The sequence below is a fragment of the Miniopterus schreibersii genome (genome assembly GCF_964146895.1).
Source record: "Miniopterus schreibersii genome assembly, chromosome: 1".
In the NCBI taxonomy this organism is placed as follows: Eukaryota; Metazoa; Chordata; class Mammalia; order Chiroptera; family Miniopteridae; genus Miniopterus; species Miniopterus schreibersii.
This window is the reverse complement of record NC_138101.1, coordinates 189,604,194-189,627,030: the sequence shown is the minus strand read 5'-3', so window position 1 is coordinate 189,627,030 and position 22,837 is coordinate 189,604,194. Positions and strand designations below refer to the sequence as shown.

General features: G+C 41.6%; 1 protein-coding gene across 4 annotated transcripts in view; it reads right to left on the bottom strand.

Moving 5' to 3' along the window:
• The window catches only part of FLRT2 (fibronectin leucine rich transmembrane protein 2), a 92,977-nt gene that overhangs the window by 25,276 nt on the left and 44,864 nt on the right, over positions 1-22,837 (bottom strand). The window lies entirely within an intron of this gene.

Sequence of the window (22,837 nt, the reverse complement as noted above, 5' to 3'; positions counted from 1 at the left end):
TTCTAGCAGTTGGTCTCTTCCACGTTTTGCTTCCCTTCAATCTCACCCTGTACCCCCTTCAGCACGTTAGCTTCTATCTCTGCAACTTCACTGCCTTCCTGAGCCTTAGCCCCTGCCTGGCCATCAGCTGAACCCACTCCTTTGTGAAGTTAACCTTGTGTTCTTCATCCCAACTCCTCCTTTCCCTCCTGCCTTCTATAGGACATGGCTCCCACTTGTTTATTTGATTCCATTTTTTAACATATAGAATGAAGGTAATATCAATCTCTCTGGACTGATAAAAGACTACATCAGTCATTCAACAAACATCTGCTAAGCACCTGGAATAGATCAGGTGGCAGCATGCATATAAGTCAAAGACTTGACCTGAAACTAGGTCTTCCCTGATGACAAAGATGATCAGGTCTTCACTATTTCAAAAACTATGAAGTCCACCAAGCTCCCACTCCACCTTTCTCATTGCACTCATGTAAATTATCTGTTTTTCTTACCCTCTGGCTCGTTATAATCCATTTTATACTATCCTGAAATATTTCATAACTCCTCCCTAAAAAGTCCACAATATGACTTCAAAATCCAAAATCCAGTGGTTTCTTTCAGTCTTCCCCATGTTTACTTCTCTGCAAGGGTTGATAATCCTGACCACTGTTCCTTTCCCTGAACTCTCCCCTCCACCAGTTTCTCTGATATCCTTCCAGGCTCCCTCTTTCTCTTCTGATAGCATCTGTTTTCTTCCCAACCCCTAAATGTGGACAGTCTTCATAGGTCTAGCCTTATACACCTCCTCTTCGATATATGATGAAATGCTACTGTTTAATCTTACAAAGCTGGATCCTAAATCTCCAGCCCAGTTCCAGCATCTCATCAGAAATTCAGTCCTATATTTCCATGTGCATGGACCTTAACAGCCATATAACCACCTGGAACTTGAAACCAAATCTCTCAAGCCCTTCTTCTGATTTCTCCATTTTGACCAATGGCATTGACATCCCCTCTGTTACCCACAGTAAAGAGGTCACCCGTCCTCCTATGTGCTCCTACCCTACCATCCAAATGAGTCAATAGTGACGACAATTCTTTCTTGAAAACTCCCTTTTCAAATATTTACTGCTTCCCCCATAAATGAGCTAGACTTGCACTTGCCTCATACCTCATTGTCTGGAGGCTCTTTCCTAACCACCGTCAACTCCTAGCAGGAAACATCCTGACAGTGTCACTGCACTGCCTGACTCAAAACTTCGTTTCTACTGCCTGTGAGGATAATGCCATTTCAACTTTTCTATTGCTGGATGCAGCCTATCTTTTTACAGGGATCTTGGATTTAAATCCCAGATTTACCACTTCCTAGCTACGTGGCCTTGAGGAAGTTGCTTAATCCTTCTGTGTCCTGGTCTCTTCATTTGTAAAATACGCATACATTTGTTAACTCACCGATGAAAGAAAGGATGACACATGATCAAACGTCTAAGGAACAACATAAGAAGGAGATAATTTTATTGTTAGACCTACTCAGTAATTCTTCAGCTTTAATTCTTTACCTTTAATTTTGTTAGTCCAACGTGGTACAGAGGGAAATACGTAAGCTTTGTAGTGAAGAGAAACCAGTGTTCAATTCCTGAGTGTTCTAATGAGCAGCTGGATGACACTGAAGTCATTTAACTTCACTGAGTCAAGGTTTTCTCCTGGTGAGTAAGATAAGAACACTTACCTTATAGGTTACTTCAAAAATCGAGAATAGCAGTACATTGTATCCATGGTAGCCACCAACTCAATGGAAGTCATTAAGATTATTCTTGAGAATGGTTTAAGGAGATAGCAGCCATCTCCGACACTGGAAAATATTTTTATCTCATTGGGTCTCAAGTGTGCTTCATGGGGTCAAAAGCTGTTTGCATTTGTCATCTGAATTTAAACAAACAAAAAAACCCCACTTCCCTTATTTCATCTTAAAGCATAGCTGCATAAAATACATTGTATATGACTAAATCTATCACTCAACACTACTTTTTAAAGAGAGCTTATCTGAATAGCAGAAAGAAGTAAAACCACGGATTCCAGAGACCTGGGTCTTTAAGTTTTGTCACTAAACAGATGTGTGGCCTTGGGGAAAGTCGTTTCATTTCTCTGGGCTTGAGCATTTCTATAATGCCTAAGGTTTCTTGCAGCTTGAAAACCCCATGAGTTCCAGAAATGGAGTGCCACCCACTGGGTCCAACTGAGAAGTACCTTTAAGATTTGAAGAATTCAGAGCATCTGAATGTCACCATCAGAAGTTAAGCTCTACGATGAAGAGAATGGACATAAAGTGTTAATGATGATGACAGAGAAGACTTGGTTTCCTGAGTCTGAGTCTCGTATCTAGTTTCTCATAAGTACCACGTATGAATTGCCACCTAAAATCACATGAAAATCTAAGGAAGTGTAGAATGCCAGTAGAATGCCTTTACTCAATTAAAAAAACTGTTTAATTCTAAGATGAACAGATGTAGTCATAGACTTGCGTGTCCAAACATTTTCTCTGCCATTAATGAAATGTGGGCAAATATTAAGCAAATCATTTAACTTCTTCAATCCAAAAATTCCTTACCCCATGGTAATAAAGATTAAATGAGGGCACATATGCAAAGCCTTTACTTATAAATGGTCTGAATGGAGGTAAGTGCTCAATAAATGGTAATCATTATTTTCATCATCAGACTTGTGCTGTGTTTATATTAAGTAACTAGATTAAGTTTTGAATGAAACAGCTGAAGTGAAATAGTGACTAGTATAGACAAGCCATTAAAGAAAGTCTAAAACTGAGGGAATCAAGAGTTTATTTCCCAACTGCAGAAAATGATGTTTATGACTGTAAATAAGTCGATTTTGCTCGTGTAAAAAAAATGCCAACAGAACATACCATCCCTGCCGTCCCGCCCAGGGGTAACATCCTGTCAGTCAGTATATAATTTTAAGCCACACAGCTTACTGTAAATTCACTGACACCTTTAGATTTCTGCAGAAGCGGAAATGACTGGAGTGGAGAGAAGCGTGGTTTTTCTGTGAATAGACCAGACTTCTCACAAGCTCTTTACACCCTCTAAATGCCTTTTTAAAAATATATTTCTATTGTGTTTTTGAGAGAGGAAGGGAGAGGGGAGAGAGAGAAACACTGATGTGAGAGCGACACATCGAGATCAGCCACCTCCTGCACGCCCCTTAGGGGGGATCCATCCCCCAACCCGGGCATGTGTCCTGACCACCGGGAATCAAACCAGCAACCTTTCAGTGCACAGATGACTCCCAACCAACTGAGCCACACTGGCCAGAGTCACACCCTCTAAATGCCTTAAAGTCAACTGCATTTTGTTACTTCTGGTGTTAAGCTTTTAACTATGAAAATAGTGCAGCTTAAGGAAAAACCTTATAGAATTTTGTCATTTAGCTGGGAATGGCAGCCAGCAAAATCAAGTAAATAAAAAAGCAAACTCATAATGGCATGTCCATGATGTCTTTCCCTGCCGACAAGCCCAGTATCCCCTAATGGCTCAGCTCATTTACTCACATGCTTATCCCAGTTAGTAAGAGACTAGGTACTAAGTAATATATAGAAATGTCGTTCATGCTTAAATAGCTCATATTTTTCTTCATCTTTCTTTCATGCCTTGACATAGTTTCGCTCATTTTCCAGCTCCTTGAACTTCATTTTTCCTTATTATATTTTAATTGACTTTTCATATTAAATTCTGCTTGAAAGGATGCTTTGAGTTAAAAAGCGCCAAACTAGTCATACCTTTTGAGCAGAGCGTTATGTCATATTTAATTTGATCCAAATTTCTATAACAAATTGACTTGCCTCTTTGTTTTTTCCTATCAACACAATAAAATGTAATAAGTGCATAGCTAAAAATAAAAGAGAGATAGAAAACAGTTTCTGTCATTCAAACGCTCTGGTTTCACCTTGACTTTCACTATCATGAAACTCTGTCATTTTTAAATGTTTGCTTGCTTTCTTAGAGTCCAATTGTTAAAGCCACATGCAACCTCTCAGCTCTGCATTGAGGACACTGTGGAAAGTGTGCTGAAAATCAATCGAAAGTCAAGTCAACACACCACATAACAAGGCACAGTTAGCATGTTCTGATCTGTGCAGTAACACGGTGAATGCTCGCCTATGAAACACCCAGATTCTCCCTGTACCATGGTGATAGGCAGAAAGAGTTTTAACAGTGAAAATGTTAAAAGAAAAGAAAAAGTTCTTCAAAAGATGATGGGTTCAGTTACGTTATAATTTCTAAATCTGAAATTCTTTTCTCTTCTTGCACATTGGACAAATCCAGAAAATAAATTCTCACCTTAAAGTCCCTTTTACACATTAAAAAAGAGTCACAAAAAAAAAGAAAAAAAAAAGAATTACTTAAAAAACAAACAAACAAAAAACCCCTTCTTATGCTTGTGTCTAATCTGTAATCTAGTTCACGGTTTACAAGGCATAAGTGTGACAAATAAACAAAGGTGCTGGAGCGTCTCAAAAAAAAAGAAAAAAGCTGCATTAAAAAGTGCGTGTCCAACTGTTTTAACATTCACAGAAAAGCTTGATTCATTTTAAGTTTCTTGTGACGACAAGGGCTGGTGGCTATTTAATCAGCGCCACCTAAACCCAGGAGGACAGGCTCTATGTCATTCTCCAGATCTGCAGGAGAAGATAACGTTTGAAAACAAACAACTGTAAGATTCAGAGGAGCCTGTTTCCTGGCCCCCGGGTGAGATGCGGTCTCCTGCCCTGTGCAGGGAAGGAGGCCGTTGATTTGTTGGACACCACTATTTTAAAAAAGCTCTTCCTGAACAGTCAAAAAATGACCTGTCATTTCCCGAGAGATGCAGCCACAATCCTGTCTGAAGATGGAAGTAAAACAGCCTGATCCCAACTGCAGAAATCTCAAAGCCCTCCCACCCCACCCCAGGGGACTCATGGAGGTTGACTCTGAGCGACAAACCAAGCCAGGAACGTGCTCACCTCTTGCTAGTTAACTGAACCTTTCTAAACCTTCTTCATGGCACCACAAAAATATATCTGTGAAAGAGGGGAATACAGTCAACCAGAAACGGCCTAGTTTTCCCACCGGGCCTGTTATTTGATATCGAGAACTTATCCCTCTATAGAAATAGCCACGGGTTTTACTTCCAGGCTCTTCTATACTGGGACTTCAGAGAAAATTGATGCCCTTTGAACATGGTAGACACTTATACGTTGGATAAAAGCAAGACATTAATTCCTAAGCTCTTTTCATATAGACTTCAAAGGTTCCTCCCTATCTTTGGGAAGGAATCATGATTTCTCATGGCTATGTGCATATACACATACACAATAAACACACATAAATATACATTCAAAATGTGTGCCTTCCAGTAACTGAGCGCGTTCTCAGTGCCAAGCACCTTGTCAGGCATTTGTTTATATTTTATCACTAATCCTCACAAAACATGGGTAGATCGTTATGACTAACCCATCTTTCAGACCTCTTTTAAAAATCTAGATTTAAGAGAAGTAAAATAATTTCCTGGAATTCACACAGATTATAAACATCAGCTCTTGAATGTAGGATTATGCAATTCCCTTCACTGAGGGCAAATGTGACGTACAGATAGGACCTGAGCACGAATCCTGGCACCATCTCCAGTCACTCCATCGGGACCTGCATTTCCAATCTCCTGCTACAGTGCCGCTTCCTTTTATGGACTTGTAACTTTCCTTAGGGTCAAGCCCCTGCCTCTTGCATCTGTGGAATTTCTTCTATACCTTTGCTGTCTCCTCCTTGAGTCAGATGGATTGTTCCATCTGTCCTTTCCTTTCCCCAGACACCTCTCCTGGGCCTATTCTTATTCTAAATCAGAAGTCAACATTTTCCCATTTTAAGGGCTCAGTGATATTAGGAGACCCTCTCTAATCAAGATAAATTATTTTAAAATTGATTCTTATCTGCAGGAAAGCCCTGGGGATGCAAAGGAAGGAAGCCATGCTGATGGGCAACAGACAGTGGGGCTGGTGTTTGGGGCAGAACACGCAGTCCCATGTGTCTCCTCCCACCAGCCCATGCTTCACATTCTCAACCACGGGAAGATGCTCATCTTGGTCATGTCAGGACAGAGCCTAATCTATTTTTCATGTGACTGCTGAATTACCCAGGTCTACTAACTGCAATTTGAATTTTTCTAGAAAAACTAGATTGGGGACCTTAAATCTAAAGTCAGTTCATGAAAATATTCAGAAGACCACAATCTGAGTAGAGTTAAAATCTCATTACTGTTGAAAATATAAAATTTAGCTTAAATTATTTCAGGTAAAAAAAATATATTTGTGGCCATTCACTGTCAAAAGTTTAATTACTTGTTTAATATTATTTAAATAATAATATACTTGATATTAAATAATATTGTTTTTAGATAAATTTGGAAGCACATTAATAAGAGATACTTGGGACCTGAATACTCTAAATAAGACAAACGATGAAGTTCACAGAATGTAAAGTGACTAGGAATTCTAAAAACATTATTTTTAAAAATCAGATGCTGACTACCTTTAATGCTCAAAGCCAAGTGTGTAATTATGACAATTCAAGAGGGAAAAAAACACAGGAAACTAAGAGCTATGTAAACAATGCTATAAAACCAAAATGAATTGTTTGGGTTGGCAATGATGTAGAGAGTGCAGGATCTATAAAATTTTATTAATTGGTTCCCAGGTAGACTATAAATACCCAACAATACCCCTTGGTTTCAGTCCCAAAAAGTACATGACATATTTTAAATCCTACCAGCAACTCACTGATTTTTGTCTCAGCACGTTTTCAATCATATCAAATCAACAGTGTTTCAGTAGTATTTAAAGAGAAATCATGAAAGGTATGACAAGCCTTAAATTAACCTACTGGCCATGGAGACAGGAGATGAAGTAGAAAAACAAATTTAAATATCATGAGGAAGAGGCAGCTGTTAACTTCATGGAATTTTAAAAGCAACACAGAGTGAAACTACTCAGGCATCACAGTAAAATTCAGAAATTTTAGAAGTTTAAAAACTCGTTAGTTAACCATTTGAAAGTCACGCCCAAAGAAACGAAAAGTTAGAGATCTTATACAGACATCCAGTAAATATCCCTTCTCACCTTGCTTCTGAAATTAACTTGAATGTTCTTACAGAATCAGAGTATAACTCAGGGGCAATGATTTAGCATAGGAGGAAAAGAAAACGTAATCCAGATGCAAACTGAGATTCAGTGTGTCTAGTGGTGACAAGGCATTTCGTGTATTTCGCATCCACTGACTGAAAAATTATTATGCAAAATATTTATGTAATTTGCAAATGTTATGGACTGACTACAAAGAAAGGCCTGTTCTCACGAATCTGCCGGTGTAGGTGTTTTTCACTCTGGGTCCCCCACAGCACCCTGTCTGGCATCCTGCACACAGGGGTGCAGAACTGATGTTAGTTCTTGACTGAACAAGTAATGCCAACACTTCTTTGCACACACCAGACCCCAGACCCTATTTATTCTCAGAGTTGTGACACTTCTATGGTCAAAGGGAAAAGGTTGTGCCAGTTCTCTCACCTGGTAAAGAAGGGGGGGAAAGTCTCCATTTACTGGGGGTCCCAGTTGCCACCAGTTTGGGAGAGAAACCCAGGGATGTGGCTGTTGGGATGTAAAGAGCGACCCCTTTCCTTCTCTAGTCATTTCCTTCCTTGTCTATTCTGTCTTCCACCATCACCGACTATACTGATTAGCATTAAGAAACATAAAAGCCTTCTTTATCCTGTCACTGCTTTTTATTAATCTTATAAAAGATTTCTGTTCTCTTCTTGTCACATCTATTTTAATGACCCATCTCAGGAAGGGTGAAAGAAATATGAATGTGACACTTCAGAAATCAACTTGTATTTTACTTTGTTATTTAAATTTAGTGTAGTGAGTCATTCATTTCCTAACTGTTATATGTATTTAAAACAATTAAGATAAATGCAAATTAAAGTTATATACATTCTGTGTAAGCATATGCCCCTTTATTCCTCACACCCATAAGAGTCAATGCTTAGCTCACAAAATATTTATTAAGCAATAAAAATGCTGTATATTCAGCAGACAAAATCCCAACTCATTTATTAATTAGGTAGCCATGTGCTCCTGTCACTCAATAACGAAAAAGTAATTAAGAAGAACCATTTAGTTGCCGCCTAAAGTAGATATATAAGGATTTGTTTTATGCCTCAGCAAACTATTTTTTGTACTAATAGGCAAAAAAAAATAAAAATTGGATGGCTATTTTGCAGGCCTGAGGTGATGGGATTTCTTCTGATCACCTAAGTATTCTCCTAAGTTATATTTCAAGTGTTTAATCAGAACCTGTTCCATGACTTCCCCAAGCAAGGGGCAGGACTGAGGTCTGTTCCCTGCCTGTGCCTCTTCAAGACCTTCAAAGTCCAAGCTCTTTCCCACTGCAGACTTTCTAACCTGGAGAATGGATTCCCACAAGACAATGCACTTCAAACGCACAGACTGAGAGAGGGCAAAATGTGTCCTCAGCTGCCGTGAAATGAATGGAGGACACCCACATCAAGACACCACTGATGTGTGCTTTCACTCTGTTTTTCCAAAACCGTTTTGTATTTCTCCAACTGCTCAGTGACTAGAAAGGCTGAAAAACTATATACCACTGAGAAAACCAAAACCAACCTGAGGACGGCTTGTGGAAGACTCGTGTGCTCCCTCTTGACTTTCTTGTTACAATATTTCGTATATTAATGACTGACCAATGGAATGCTGATCTATTTCATCTCAAAAATTAATTCCAATGTATAATGCTTTTTTTGCAAAAATTATATTTACTTTTCAATAAATGGAATGTCTTAGAATTCCTTTCAAAGTGTTTTGCCACTCTCCAGAGTCAAAGGTAAGAAGCCTTAAGATAGAAAGATGGTTCTCAGTTTGTCAAAAAGAAAAGAGAAGTAATACACATGATTCAGAGACCTGCTCAAGGCCACTCGCAACTCAGAGGAAACAGGGATGAGGCCTCTGTCTCAGTGAACACATGACTGTGCAGCACAAGCACATACTCAGCACTGGAAGAGAGATGAGCAATTTCAAAAATGCTTCCTGTCTGGTTCCTCAGCCATGCATTGCTATGTGTCACCTTCACAGTGTGGAGACCTCTATGCCACTTTTAGCTGACTACTGACTACACCCACAAAGAGAATAGGAAAGTATTTCTTAATGCACTTAGCTCATCCTTGAGATGAACAAGCTGACGTTAGTGTTTGCTTGTGAAGGGCTAAAGCTCTCTGTTCAGGAGAGAGGGAGAGAGAAAAGAAGAGGTGACAGCTGTAGCTGTGTACTCTGTGAACAAGAGAGATGCTATCGCACAAGAGTTAAGAAGAAGGGAATTCATCTCAGACAAGCTGTGCCCCATAACTAATGCAATGGTCCTCAACAGGGAAGATTGTGCTTCCTCCCCTAGGGGACATGTGGCAACGCTGGAGACATTTTTCTCATAACCAGGGGTGCGTCACTGGGCAGGGGTGCATTTAGTGGGCAGAGGCCATGAGTGTTGCTCAATCTCCTACAAGGCACAGCACAGCTCTGCATAACCAAGAGCTACTGAGTTCAAGCTGCTGGCAGTGCTGCGGGGAGGGACCGCAGACCAGCAATATGACACTGAAGGACTTATTGAACATCTGGAAGCCCAAGTCTCCTGTTCTGTGTATATTAAGAATAATACAGCTAGTACCTTCCTTGAAGGCTGGGTGAGGGTTCTGCAAGAGATAATTGAACCAAAGCATTTTACCTAGTTCCTGGAATGCTCATTGAGTTCCACTTATTTTTCTTATTTTTACTATTCATAATGGCCATGTCTTTCACTGAACAAATAGATGAAGAAAGAAAAGGAAAATATAAGACACCCCAAGAATAATCACTCATTTTATATTGACAATAGTATTAAAAAAATAAAACTCAGTATTTGAAGAGTCACATTTGGTTCATTCTAGAATATTTCATCTAATCTTATCACCACCAGTTTAAAAAAAAAAAGGGGAAGAAAAAGCAGCAGCTACAATAAAAGGAATCTTCCAGAACACTGCATCATCATTCATCCTGGGAGAGCGCCAGAGATCTCGGTAGGGTGACGAAGATAATACAGTTTTGTGGGTAGAGTTTAAAAGGGAGAAATGTATGCTAAAAAGGGCTGTTAAAAATTATTATCATTTTAATATCATCTTTGAAATACGAGCTCTCAGTGCAAGGATGAGCTTTTATTTCAAGTCTTAAGGGTTTGGATTTCGCTCTTTTGAACTGTCAACTGTGACGACCACATCTAAGGAGACAGGCTGCATCTGTGCGGAGTGTGTGGTAGGGTCAGAGTAGCAGCAGAGTGTTCACTTAAGAGAAAGGAAAGATTCCACACTCGGGTCCTTTGATTTGCTGAAACAGTTAGAACTTGAAGAGTGGGCTCCAGCTCAGGAGACGTAGGAAGATGTTTTCCTGCTTGGGGCGGTGACAGGCCAGAAGCCACAAGAGCACACATTCCGCGAGCAGGGGAACAGGCCGGGAGCCTGGGCGGGCAGAAGTCGCTCTTCCCCGGGAACGCCTGGGAACGCCTGGCACACTGGTGTCTGCTGTCGGTGCCAATTAGGGTGCCCGAGATGAGCCCTGCTTTTTTTTTTTGCTTCCCTTTAGCCAGCTACAAACTGATGACAAAGCAGTTTCAAGGCTAAACTCTACTTTTGCCCATTTCCTGAAACGCAGAAAGAATGTAAATGTGGTAAGTTCTTTTTTAAAAATATCCTTTTGAAAACGGAGTAAAAGTGAGCTTCCTCATTTGATGGAAGTTATGACATGTAACCAAGACAGTGTTATATAAAATGGTATCGATTTCCCTATGGCCAAACCAGAGAATACTGATCTGCAAGGCAAAGCCGACTCCAATTTTTTTTTAATCTCTACTATTTTAATTTCACATGCTCCCTGGGAATTTCGTTGACTTCCCTAAACTCCAGGAGAACTAGCTTGCCTGCCTGTGTTGACCTTTCAGATGCAAACCCCTTTCCTGTGCCTGAGAAATATCAAGGCCCCATTGTACAATCCTGGTCGTGACAATTTGCCTGAACTGGTTCTACCTTCAACTGTTTTAAAATAGTATTAAATAAAGACCCTGTTTTGTCTTTTCCTTTTGACTTTGAGACATATATAACAAACACCATCCTTTTAATTCCTAAACTAGGAAAGACACTGACGCATAACTAGAGGTGAGTTTTATCAGGATTACGAAACATCAATATGGGACATTATTTATTTCTTCTTTTTTAAAATTTTTACCTTAGAGGGGTAAGAATGCTTAAGATCTACTCTCAACACATTTTAAGGGTACAGTGCTGTCACTGCGGGCAGAAGGTTGTACAGCGGATGTCTAGGAAGCGCTCATCTTGCAGAGCGGGGCGGTTTTGCCTGTCGGCTGAGCAGCATTTCTTACCCCAGCACTGTCATCGCAGAAGCCGGGTAGATACAGGCACAAGCTCAGAAGCCGGGTAGACACAGGCACAAGCTCTACAGCCCCTGGGATGGGAGCCTGGCTCCACTACTTACTGGCTGTGGGACTTGTGGGCAAGTCCTTAACCACTCTGAGCTGTATTTTCCTCTCCTATGAAAAGAATGAAATAAATCGCATATACGTGTATATGTATATATAACACATATGGTATCTGTATATGTTATACATGTACGTGTGTGTGGCATGTCAACCAATGCCAAGGAGGCGCATTATGCAGCAATGTTTGCTCTTTATCACTGACCTTCAGCAAACCTGAAGCCTTGGTTCTGAAGAACATTAAAAAAAAAATGTATATACAATTACATTTGTCAATGATCCTTCCAAAAAGTTGCGGGGGTGGGGGGGAGGTAAAAGGAAACTGCATCACTCCTTTTTGGTTTCCCGGGTCTTTACCTAGGCTTTCTGGAAGGTTCCAGGACCAGATGGAATTGTTGAATCTCTTGTGATTTAGATATATCTAAACGTGAAGAAAATAAAATCCATCCATCCTCAATCTGGAAAAACTGAAGCAGAATCCAGAACCCTAAATAATATATTAAGTAATATAAATGCATGCCATATTAACTCTCATGCATATATAACATGCATTCATACACATATACAACGATTCTTTCTGTGTACTGAGATTATAATTGCTGGTTATTTTACTCTGTAACTTTGGACTTTCCAAATTGTCTACAATCAGCTTGACTTACATTTGTGATCAGATATAAAAAGGTTTGTGTTTTTAACTTTTAGTATTTAGGAGATAACTTCTGGTTTCTCACTGTAACAACATTATTGACCCTCCTTTGAGTGGGGGAGGCAACGTGAGCATACTGATAACATAAATACTGCCCTGAGAAATGACAGTGTTGGATAAACCAAATGTAAAGAAGATTAGTAAGAAAAATAAAACATTTGAGCAAACAATCTTGCTCTTTTCACTCAGGGGGCAGATAACTCAGTTCGGTCAAACCCAAGGAGCGGTGGCTTCAAAAGGCTTAGTGACTGGAGACACTTATTAACTGCTGATGACAGATTACTTGACCAGCATCATCTCCCTTCATCTGATCTCCACCCCGTCTAGAGCTCTTGGGACCCCCAGTTTGCAAATAAGCAAACCAGAGTTCAAGGTCACACAGCCGGTCCTGGCTCTAAGTTGAATTTCCCTTTCCCATGCCTTTCCTCGGTCCTCTCCTATCTCTATTCATTGCCTCTACCATGCTCCCCCCGCATGCCCACCCCTTTCCATGCTTTTTGGATGCTGCCCCATTTGCCATGCAAAGTAAGCAGGGTTACAAAAGCCTCCTCTGGCTCCCACACAGAAGGCCTGACTAAGGTGGGGCCAGAGCTGCCTGAACCCACCAGTATTCTCACAAACGTGCAGCTGCAGACATGCACAGGGCCTCTGCAAGGCTCATAAAGCAGCTTTCAGCACCACTTGGAACCCTGTGTTGGGGGCATCTGCAGGGGCGGCCGGCTCCTGCACAGTAAGTAATTCTCTGCGGGGCCGCGGCAGGACTGCTGTGTGAGCAGAGGAGCGGGCACGGGAGCCCAGAGAGGACGTCTGTCCTCTGGGGCTCTGGAGGGCATATTGTCACATCCTGAAAGGCAGGAAGGGGGGAAGAGCTGCAGAAACGTCTAAGAACTTGCGAGACTGCGTAGGCACTCAATGTCTACTGCTTTAGCCAAGCACAGAATTAAGACATCATGGAACAGGCCTTGGGCGCTTTCATTAGCTCCCATCTTTTTCTCATGTATATATTTCAGTATGTTGTGGGGTTTTTTTCCATGTAATCTCTTCTGCTAATTATTTAAACAAGGAACTAAGTGAAATGTCCTGAGTCAATACTCTGTGGCGTGGGATGCACACATTTCATTCATAAAAGACATTTCCTCTTTCTGTGCAAATATTAACCAGCTCTTACACTTCATGAAGCAAGTGGCTACGGAGGGCCTAGTTCGCCGGGGCTTAAGTAGAGAAGTTAAGACAATAGAGCGGTTTAATTATGGAGCCTTCCTGAGATGGCAAGCTCCCAGGTGAGAGAAGGGGGAGCCCATGTTCCCTGAGGAATAAATAAATAAATTCTCTTGCAGGGATAAAGACAGTCTGATGCACCACAGGAGCCAATCAATAACAAAAAACTGGTGCCAATCACCACCTGTTCTTACCACATCCATATCATCTTTGCCAGGTTCTGATTGGCTTAAGAAAGGCCCATTTTCTCTCCTTTGTGCCTGATTTTCAGGAGGTGGCTGTGCTACCAGAGCATCACAATCAACAAGCAGCACTCATATCCTAAAGAGTGAGTTACACTTGCTTTCTTCCTTGTGCAGTGCCGTTAAGAACTACTGGAAAGCAGGCCAGATGTCTGCTCTTGACTTATCCTGACAAGGATGAGCTTGGAGCTTCTCCCCTTGGCATCTACTGTCTGATTCTGGGCATATCTGGGGCTTCAAATAACTGTTGCCAAAACAGGGGTGTTCTGCTCTTAAAATTCAGGGCTGTCACCCACATTTGAATTCTGTTTGTGGGACAGAGCGCCCATCAGTTGCTCAATGGATTAACTCCTTGGTGGCCACAACTGGGGAACTCTGCCCACTGCAGCTTACCAGCAGCATGCATTCTGGTTGGGTTACAAGTGTTGTCTTAGTTTCTGCTTTAACAAAATGGATATATTCTTTCTCATTACCTCTGCTTCTTTAAGTAGTATGACATAGCATAAAAAATAAAATGATTTAAAATTAATTATCTTAAATATATAAATGTGCCTTCAGTATTTACTACTGACAGTACTGGGGGCAATTGTCTAACCGTCAGGGTTGATCCCTCCCATTAATGTTCAGCATCTTAGAGAGGTTGCCTTTCAATCATTTTCTGCTCACAGTTCCTAGGGCCCAAACCCTTCACAAGGACAATTTCATTTCTCATGTGGGAATTTTCTCCAGGTTCTTCTCTTTCAGATGGCTTTCTATTTCAGATAAGGGCAGGGAGAGGGAAGCGGGGGAAGAAGCTTAGCTTTAATCTCCAATGTTGTGTAATGAAACAATGTGAAAATTTTTATTCCAAAAAATTTCTGAAGAATATTATAGAAATATGTAGTAAGAAACTATAATATATCTAACAAACACAAAACCCTCTAAAATGATGCCCCTTTTCAGAGCTACTACTTAATATCTCTCAAAATCAGATGCTTTCATCCCATTACTAATAAAAACAGCTAGACTTTACTGAGAACTTTCTTTGCAAGACAAATCTATGCATGAATATCTCATGTAATCCCCAAGACTGCATAAGATAGGACTATTCTCCCCATTATACATATCATAGTAAGGATTATAGAAACAGCTATGATTTATTTATGGCCTAACTATGTGCCAGACACCTTAAGATGTCTTCATTTAATTCAAGCAGTAGAATTAAGCTGTTGGTTCTCTAGTTACTCCCATTATGCTGATGAAGAAACTGAGCCCACAGAGGTTAAGTAACTTACCCAAGATCAATAAATGCCAAGATTTCAACCCAGATTGATCTGATTCTAGACTTCTTAACCACTTTGCTATACAGCTTCAAACAAACACTAACTACAAATGAAAATCAGTGAGTGGGGTTGAAAAATATCCCTAAGAGTTATTGGGCAAATAATTTTTAACTTTAGGTTCCCAACTCAAGCTTTCTATCCCTTTCAAAGAGATTCCTAAATCAAAACAAACCACGATTACCCCTTTCTCACACACACACACACACACACACACACACACACACACACACACACAGAGACTCACAAGGCCATGTAGCATATATATCAAAATAATGCTCCACTGGCTATTGAATAGAATGATATCCCAACTCCATTTATTTTGCCTTCCTTTCAGCCTGTATATTTAAGAGCAGGACCTAAAGAGATACCTTAAACCTGGCATATCCCACAGAATACTGAATGGTAGCTGATATTATCTTCCATTGTTGGAGGTACTGTTCCCTATAAACACCCTCTCAGTAAACTCCATGAGAACATGCCAGAAATAATTCTTACTTACAATTTAGAGACATAAAAACCAAATTCAGAAAAATAAGATCAAATAAATATTTAAAATTATTTCTTGCCCAGCCAGGCATGGCTCAGTCGTTAAGCGTCGACCTAGGATCCAGGAGATCGCAGTTCGATTCCTGGTCAGGCCACATGCAGGAGGCAGCTGATCAATGACTCTCATCATTGATGTTTCTCTCTCTCTTTCCCTCTCCTTTCCTCCCTCTGAAATCAATAAAAATATATTTTTAAAAAAGATTATTTCTTCCTCTGAAGCTTGTGCTCTTTCCACAAACAGACTGACCAACGCTGCTCCCCATTTCTTTACACCCGCAAGAAAAAAATAGCCAGTGTAAACTATGAACTCCATGGAAGGAAAGCCATAACACAAACAAGGAAACACGCAAGTCAGTGCCAAACTGCACCCATCTCCACAGGTCTGGCTGCCGTCCATAGCCAAGACTTCGTCTCTTCACAGGCTATGAGACGAAAGGACAGAATCAGACTTATCACACACCCTAACTGCACTACCAAATGGCCCCAAATATCAGACCCCTTTTTCATTCAAGTAAAATGTAGAAACAGACTTTTAGGCCCCACCCTCATAACCCCTGTCCTGTAAATAAACATACATATTTTTTCTGATTAAAATATTATAAAATCACTTAAAATCTATTTCTATAAATTTTAATATAGTGGAGAGTGTAAAACAAACTTGATACAATTTATGTCATGTCACGCCTGCATAGGATGAATTTAATATTTTATTCCAGGAGAACGTGGAAGACTTCACCCTGGGATCACTCTCCAATGCGAACAGGACCGTGCTCCTGACTATAAAGGCCCCTGAGGCCAGGGCTTTGAACCAAAGGGGAGGGAACAAGCACCATTTTGCTGCAAGGGGAGCCGTGGTAGAATTTTCTAAACTATTTGAACTAGGACACATTGGTACTGTCGAACTATTGTTTTCCTTTCTTTGACCACTAAACGCAGAGGCTGGTCTTTCCTGGGGATGCGTGGCATCCCCTCATGAGCGGCAGGGAGCCGCAGGCTTGTCATTCAGGGCCCCGCCTGCTCGCCTAGAATCCTGGGCTGCTGCTGCCCCCAGACCGGCTCAGAGGAGCGCCAGGCTGATCTGCATAAGCCTCATTTTCATTTCATTCATCCTCTGCCCAAACCTACATCAGGATGTTTAACATCACCCCACTGTGGGAGGTTGCGGGGAATTTAAAAGGCATTTGTGGTCAAGGATTAGAAGGCATGGGTTCCAGAGCTGAGTTTCTTGCAACTAAAAGCTGAAACAAGAGAAAGCCTGTTGCAAGATACAAAGGGCGAAAAGCAGAGGATCAGTCAGGGTACCAACGTGGAAGAAGCCAGGACCAGGCTAGGACCTTCTATCTCTACGAAGGAGCAACAAAGCAGCTATTTAAGGAATGAACGACTGTGATGTGCACCAGAGCCCTTACTTGCATTAATCTTTTTTTACTCTCTGATAGTCAAGCAAAGACCCAGAGGAAAAAGAAAGTCGAAAGGCAGGTGGTTTTCTCAATGTCAAACGTCCTCTAAGCAGCAGAAGCAAGACGCACGCAGGAGGGCTTGCTTTAGCCCATTCCCCTCACCCGCCACTCCAGGTGGCCCCCTTCTGCTGACCTGCTGCTTTCTGAAATTAGCCCTTCCCGTAACAGAAACGTGTCCTAATAAGTGGAAACAAAAACTTCAGCGGCTCACTCAGCATTTGAGTGTTTTCCTCTCCTTGAACATTAAACAGACTGAGACAAACTGCTAACTTAAACTAAACTCTATTTAGGTTCGGGAGCCAGATTTGTGTGTGTGTGTACGTGTCTGAATATTATTTTCTAAGAACTGACTCAGCATCATAATAAATGTGTACACTCCCAGACACACGTATGCGTGCCTATCTATGAACCCCTATTTCTTGAGCAGACGTGATCCCATCAGAGGAAGAAAACAAAATTACTTCTGAAAACGCTACAAAAATCCTGCAACACAGACAGCACCTTCCACGGCTCATTAATTCTGGCCTAAATTTGCTGCTGTCAGGCAAATCAGAAGCACTGGCCAGCAGACACCCACCTGCTATTAGGCTGAATGTGCCTGGCATCTTGACACTGTATTGATTCCAATCCAAAGGTTATGTAAAATAAAGGCAGCTCCGAGTCCAAAAGAAATTTTAGCCACAAATGCTTTGGGAGAAATCCAAGCAACTAAAAACAGAAAGACAAGATGCAAACCTGAGTAACAAAACTGAAACAACCCCAGCCAGGCTGGTGAACTTTCAAGGACAAATCTACTACACATGACCCAGGCATCCTCTTTGGATAACTACGTATTTTGGGAAAGACAATAATAGCCTATGAGTTGAATGACCACCCCTTCCTAGTCTGGATTACGGTCTATATGTTCACAAGAGTATTCATTATTATGCCAGTGTTGTGTGTTTTTTTAAAGAGGACCCTGTCAATTTTTGCCCTCTAGACCCCTATACACATTCAGGAAAATTTGCTGGACCATAAATACAGTCCTGATCATGACAAAGGATTCCAATTAAGGAGTTAAGATGAACCTGAAACTATGTAAAGCGCCTAAGAATGCGCCTCCTTTTCATCTTCAAAACCCCACCAGTGGAGAGTTTTATTCCCATTTTACAGGTAGGAAAGTTGAGACTCTGGGAGGAAATTTTCTCCAGGTAGCTGGGGAGGAGGTACTAAGAAGGAGAGAGCCTCAGGAGTCATTTATAAATGTCCTGACACCTCTCAGTCGTTCTCCTCTCCCTGATCCCTAAGCCTAAATGAAACGGGTATCTGTCCAATTTCCAAATCCTGGCACTCATGGCTTTGGCAGCTAGCTGCCTGTCACAGTCGACTCTACAACACAGGCTGGCTCCGGAGGTGTTCTTTAACCCAGACCAATCCTCTCTGTCTTACCGTAGCCAAGGGAAGGCATGCGTTTCGAAATAAAAGTGAACATACATTTTTTTTTTTTTTTTTAAGGAGAAAGAGAAACCTGGAGCTCCATGGAGAGGCATGGGTTTCAGCTCCCCCCCCCCCCGCCCCTGCCTCCAGCTCTCCTCTCCCCCCAGCCTCTGAGTAGCTCTGCCTGACTTCAAAGGCAGCCCAAGAGAGGAGCCTGAGGTCTGTCAGCGCCAGCTGGGAGGGCCTTCTGCCCGGGGAGGGAGGGAGAGGGCCACAGATTCACTGCAGACACCGGTCACCTCAAAGGGGAACTTCAGCGTTTTCAAGAGCTCATGTCTATCAGGGCCACCGGGGAGGGTCAGAAGGCCTGAGGTTCCAACTGGGAGGGACGTGTTTCCGCTGCCCAGAAACCTCCCAAGTTTGCAAGCTGCTCCCAGGTTTCTGAGTGCCCCTCTGGGTTTGAGGAGAGAGACAGCCATCTCTAAGTCAATCAGACTCAATTTACCCCGTTTACCGTGACAAGACAGCAGGATTTCGCCCTGCAAGAGAGCCCTGACTTTGTGCATTTGTATCATTTGAAGCCATACTCTTTTTATAAAAGAACACTCCTGAATTGAGCCACACAAAGCGAATATGTCAGATAACAAAAAAGTTCCTTAAACTAGTTTGTTACATTCCCAGCCCCCATTTGCCCCCCCTCCCAGCACTTCTGCCCTGTCTATTGTCTTGGCCTGGGGGAGGGCGGGGGGGCAGGTAGAGATGGAGACTGTCTGGATGTCTGGCCAATGCATCCTTCCCTCTGCTCTGCCTCTGATTTACAAGGTGACTTCTTACAGGCGGCCACTTGGCCATCTAGTCTTGGTTTATCACCCATCGGTTATCATTGTCACTGCTGCCATTATTATTCAAAATGATTACAGACTTACAAAGATGTTCTCATCTGACGATAATGTTTGCAATATGCTTTTACACTGCCCAGTTAACACAGTGTGCCCGTGGTTTCAACTGATACAGTGCAACGTTTAGCAGTTTTCTGAATGGTGGTTACAGGAACAGCCGGTGGGCGGTGGGGTGGGAGGGTGCCAGTGTACTTTTTTAAACAGCAAACTGGGTGTCCTTTTGTGCATAGATGGTGACAAAGAAGGCAGCAATGCACACGACATTTAAAATACCTGCCTTTTTGCTCCTCAACTCACAGTGTGACAAACTCTCTAAGGGAGGTGATTGCCATTTGCTGAATAAAGGCCCAAGTCTGTCCTTGACCTTCGCACTCAAGACCTATTGACAGTAGGGGAAGTGGGGCACAAGAACTGAAGCCAGGGCATGCATGGTCCTCAGAGACTAATAAACTGACCAAAGGAAAGTATAGTGCCCAGAAAGCAGAATATCCAAGTGGAGTGAGGCTGCAGGAGATTAATGAAAATCCATGCATCTCCTTTAAAAGACAGCAGCAGTGGGCTTGGGACTAGCAATCTCCTCTTCATGCGTGCACTCAACTCTCCTTACTGTCAACAGGAGGCCTGAAAGAGCGCTGCAGGAGAAAAGGGATGCATACGTCACTTCTAATGAATCATTTCGCTTCCTCTCCTCCACTTTTATGCATATTGACAAACTATAAAAATACATTTTTAAGACATCGATTCAGCTCTGTAGTTTTCTATTCCAACAGCAAAAGCAGACATTGGAATTATAAGATCCAATAGCCTTTGAATAATTATTTCAGTGGGGTCACCCACAGTGGAATTCCAGGGACCTCAGATTCAGATTCACCAACCCAAAATGAAAAATGCAAATGCCCAAGTGTTACAAATCGCTTGCTCTTTATTTATTTTGGGATTCCAATTTCCATTTTATTTTTAACACGAGCTTCACAGTGCACCGACAAATGTCCTGAGCTATATTTAGAGGAGCAACAATATTTAAGATCAGGAGCACACGTGGCCAGAGCTGGCTTTTCACTCTTTCTTAAAAGAAATAAAGAGCACGTGCACATTTGGGTAAATTTCATGTCAGGGATTTGGGTCTGCCATCAGAATGTCTGCTCCCCTCTGAGCTCAGGGTGTCAGTGCTCGCGGGGGAACATCTGGAACTCCTCTTAGGTTGTCTGTCATGCCCTTTGTCCAATGCAAGAGATTCTTTCCACCATCACACAAGCAATTAGTTGTAATATGGAGAGCTGCAAATCTGAAATGAGTTTGAAAACAGAAGGACAAATGGCTTGTTAACCTACCCACAGAAGGTACAACCAGTTTGCACTGCCATTGCTTTAGGAATTAGATTTTCAGAAATTGGAAAACACAGTCTTTGGCTTTCCTTGAAAGAGCGCCAGAGGCAAGGAATATGCTGATTAGTTTTCAAAGGAGGCAAAGAAGGTGTTGAAAGCTTTTTATAGCACATAAAGTTCCGAGTGTGCAAGCACCAAACACAAAACAATGATAATGTTTTAGCACTTTATAAAAGTAAGTCACTCTGTCTATTGTTTGGAGACAGCAAATACTTTTAGACAAATTATAATAACACCTGTGCTTCTTCTGCCTAAATAGAGGAAAACAGCCAAGTACTTTGAGGCGTCAGAAGATACTCATGGCGATAAAAATACATAGTTCTAGTCCTGAAAGTAAAATAAGAAAACACGTATAATTAAAAAGCAACAAATCTGAAAGAAACCCGAATAACAGGAGTTTCTGAGGCTGCCTCTGACAGCCAGAATTTTAAATATAGCATAACCAACTTCCAGTTACAAAATAAATAAGTCATGGGAATGTAATGTACAGCATAAAGAACACATCAATAATATTGTAATAACTCTGTGTGGTGACAGATGGTTACTAGGCTTACTGTGGTGATCGTTTCATAATGTACATAAATATCGAATCACTATGATGTACACCTGAAACTAAGAGGATATTGTATGCCAATTATACTTCAATCAAAAATTTTAAAAGAAATGTTTATTGCAAAAGAGAATAAAATGCTATTCTTTGTCTCTAGTAATAAAAAACTCTAAAAAATAAATACAGCATAGATTTAAAGTAAAGGAAGATCATTTTGCCTCAAGATTGGTTACTGGTGAACTCCATGGTAGATTATCAATCAGAGAAAGTACAGAGTACAAATGAACAAGTCCATGAATAATCCTTAAAGTGTTAGTGCGATAAGCATCCTTTCCAATTCTAGAATATGCCCTCACGGATGGACTTTTACAGGCAGGAGGGCATTAAGGTTTACTGAACTCCTTAAAAGCCACGTCCCTCCCAGACACTGTACTAAGCACTTAACATATATTACTTGCTTTAATCTTCTGGAATAGCCCGGCCAGGGAGGCAGCATTATCACTTCATCACAGATGAACAATTGGACACTTGGAAGGAAGGCGCTTAGCAGCGGAACTATGGCTAGAAGGTGGCTGGGAGAGCACAGGTGGCCCCGTTCTCTCTTCCCTCCTGCACACGCTCCCTCTCTGCAGCAATCCTGGAGAGGCCTGAAATTGTTGCCACAGGTTGTCCCCTCAGTAGCCCATTGGCCCCACGGGGAGTACAGTCTGGGGCACTGTTTCCCACACCTGTTGTCAGCAATCTTGGTTTGGGCCTCAGGGATCCAAACCATTCACCTCCGGCGATCGCATTAGCTACCTTGGCATGAGATGACCTCTGGAAGGTGATTTCCTTTCCCCAGTTCTAACTTAGCATGTGCTCACTAAGAAGGTGAGTCGATTTGGGGACACTTATTTCTTTCTTGAGCTGCAAAGCCCTTAATCCATTCTAAAACAATGTTCTGAAGGGGAAACAGAGATATCAGTTGATATTTTTTAAGTTTGAAGAACTCTTTCAATAAGCACTAATCAAACTGACATCAGTCCCAGAAAGTGAGAAACGGGGCTCTAAGTCAGACTCACTTATTCTACCCACATTCCTCTCCAAGGAACCGATATGCATCATACATAATCAGTATTTACCTGAAATGCAACGTGGGGCCTGTTTCAGACAGAAAGATTGTGTAGGATGATCTGGGTTCAGATTTCAAGATCTCGGTGAGATGATAAAAGTTTAGGAGGCAAAGGTTGGAAACAAACAACTATCAGATAGATGACATGGTAGGGTCCAGTTAGCTGAACTTGACAATCCCTGCCACCTATTACACAGGCTGGTATCTACTACAGACACAAGACAAGTGTGCCCATGCAGTGCACAGAAAATCCCATCTATAACTTATTAATAAAGGCCAATGCAAAAACATTTGCTTATCTAATGGCCACAGGCCTTTCCCGCCGAGTCAATTTATAATAAGCACAAGAGGTAGGTACCCAGAGATCAAC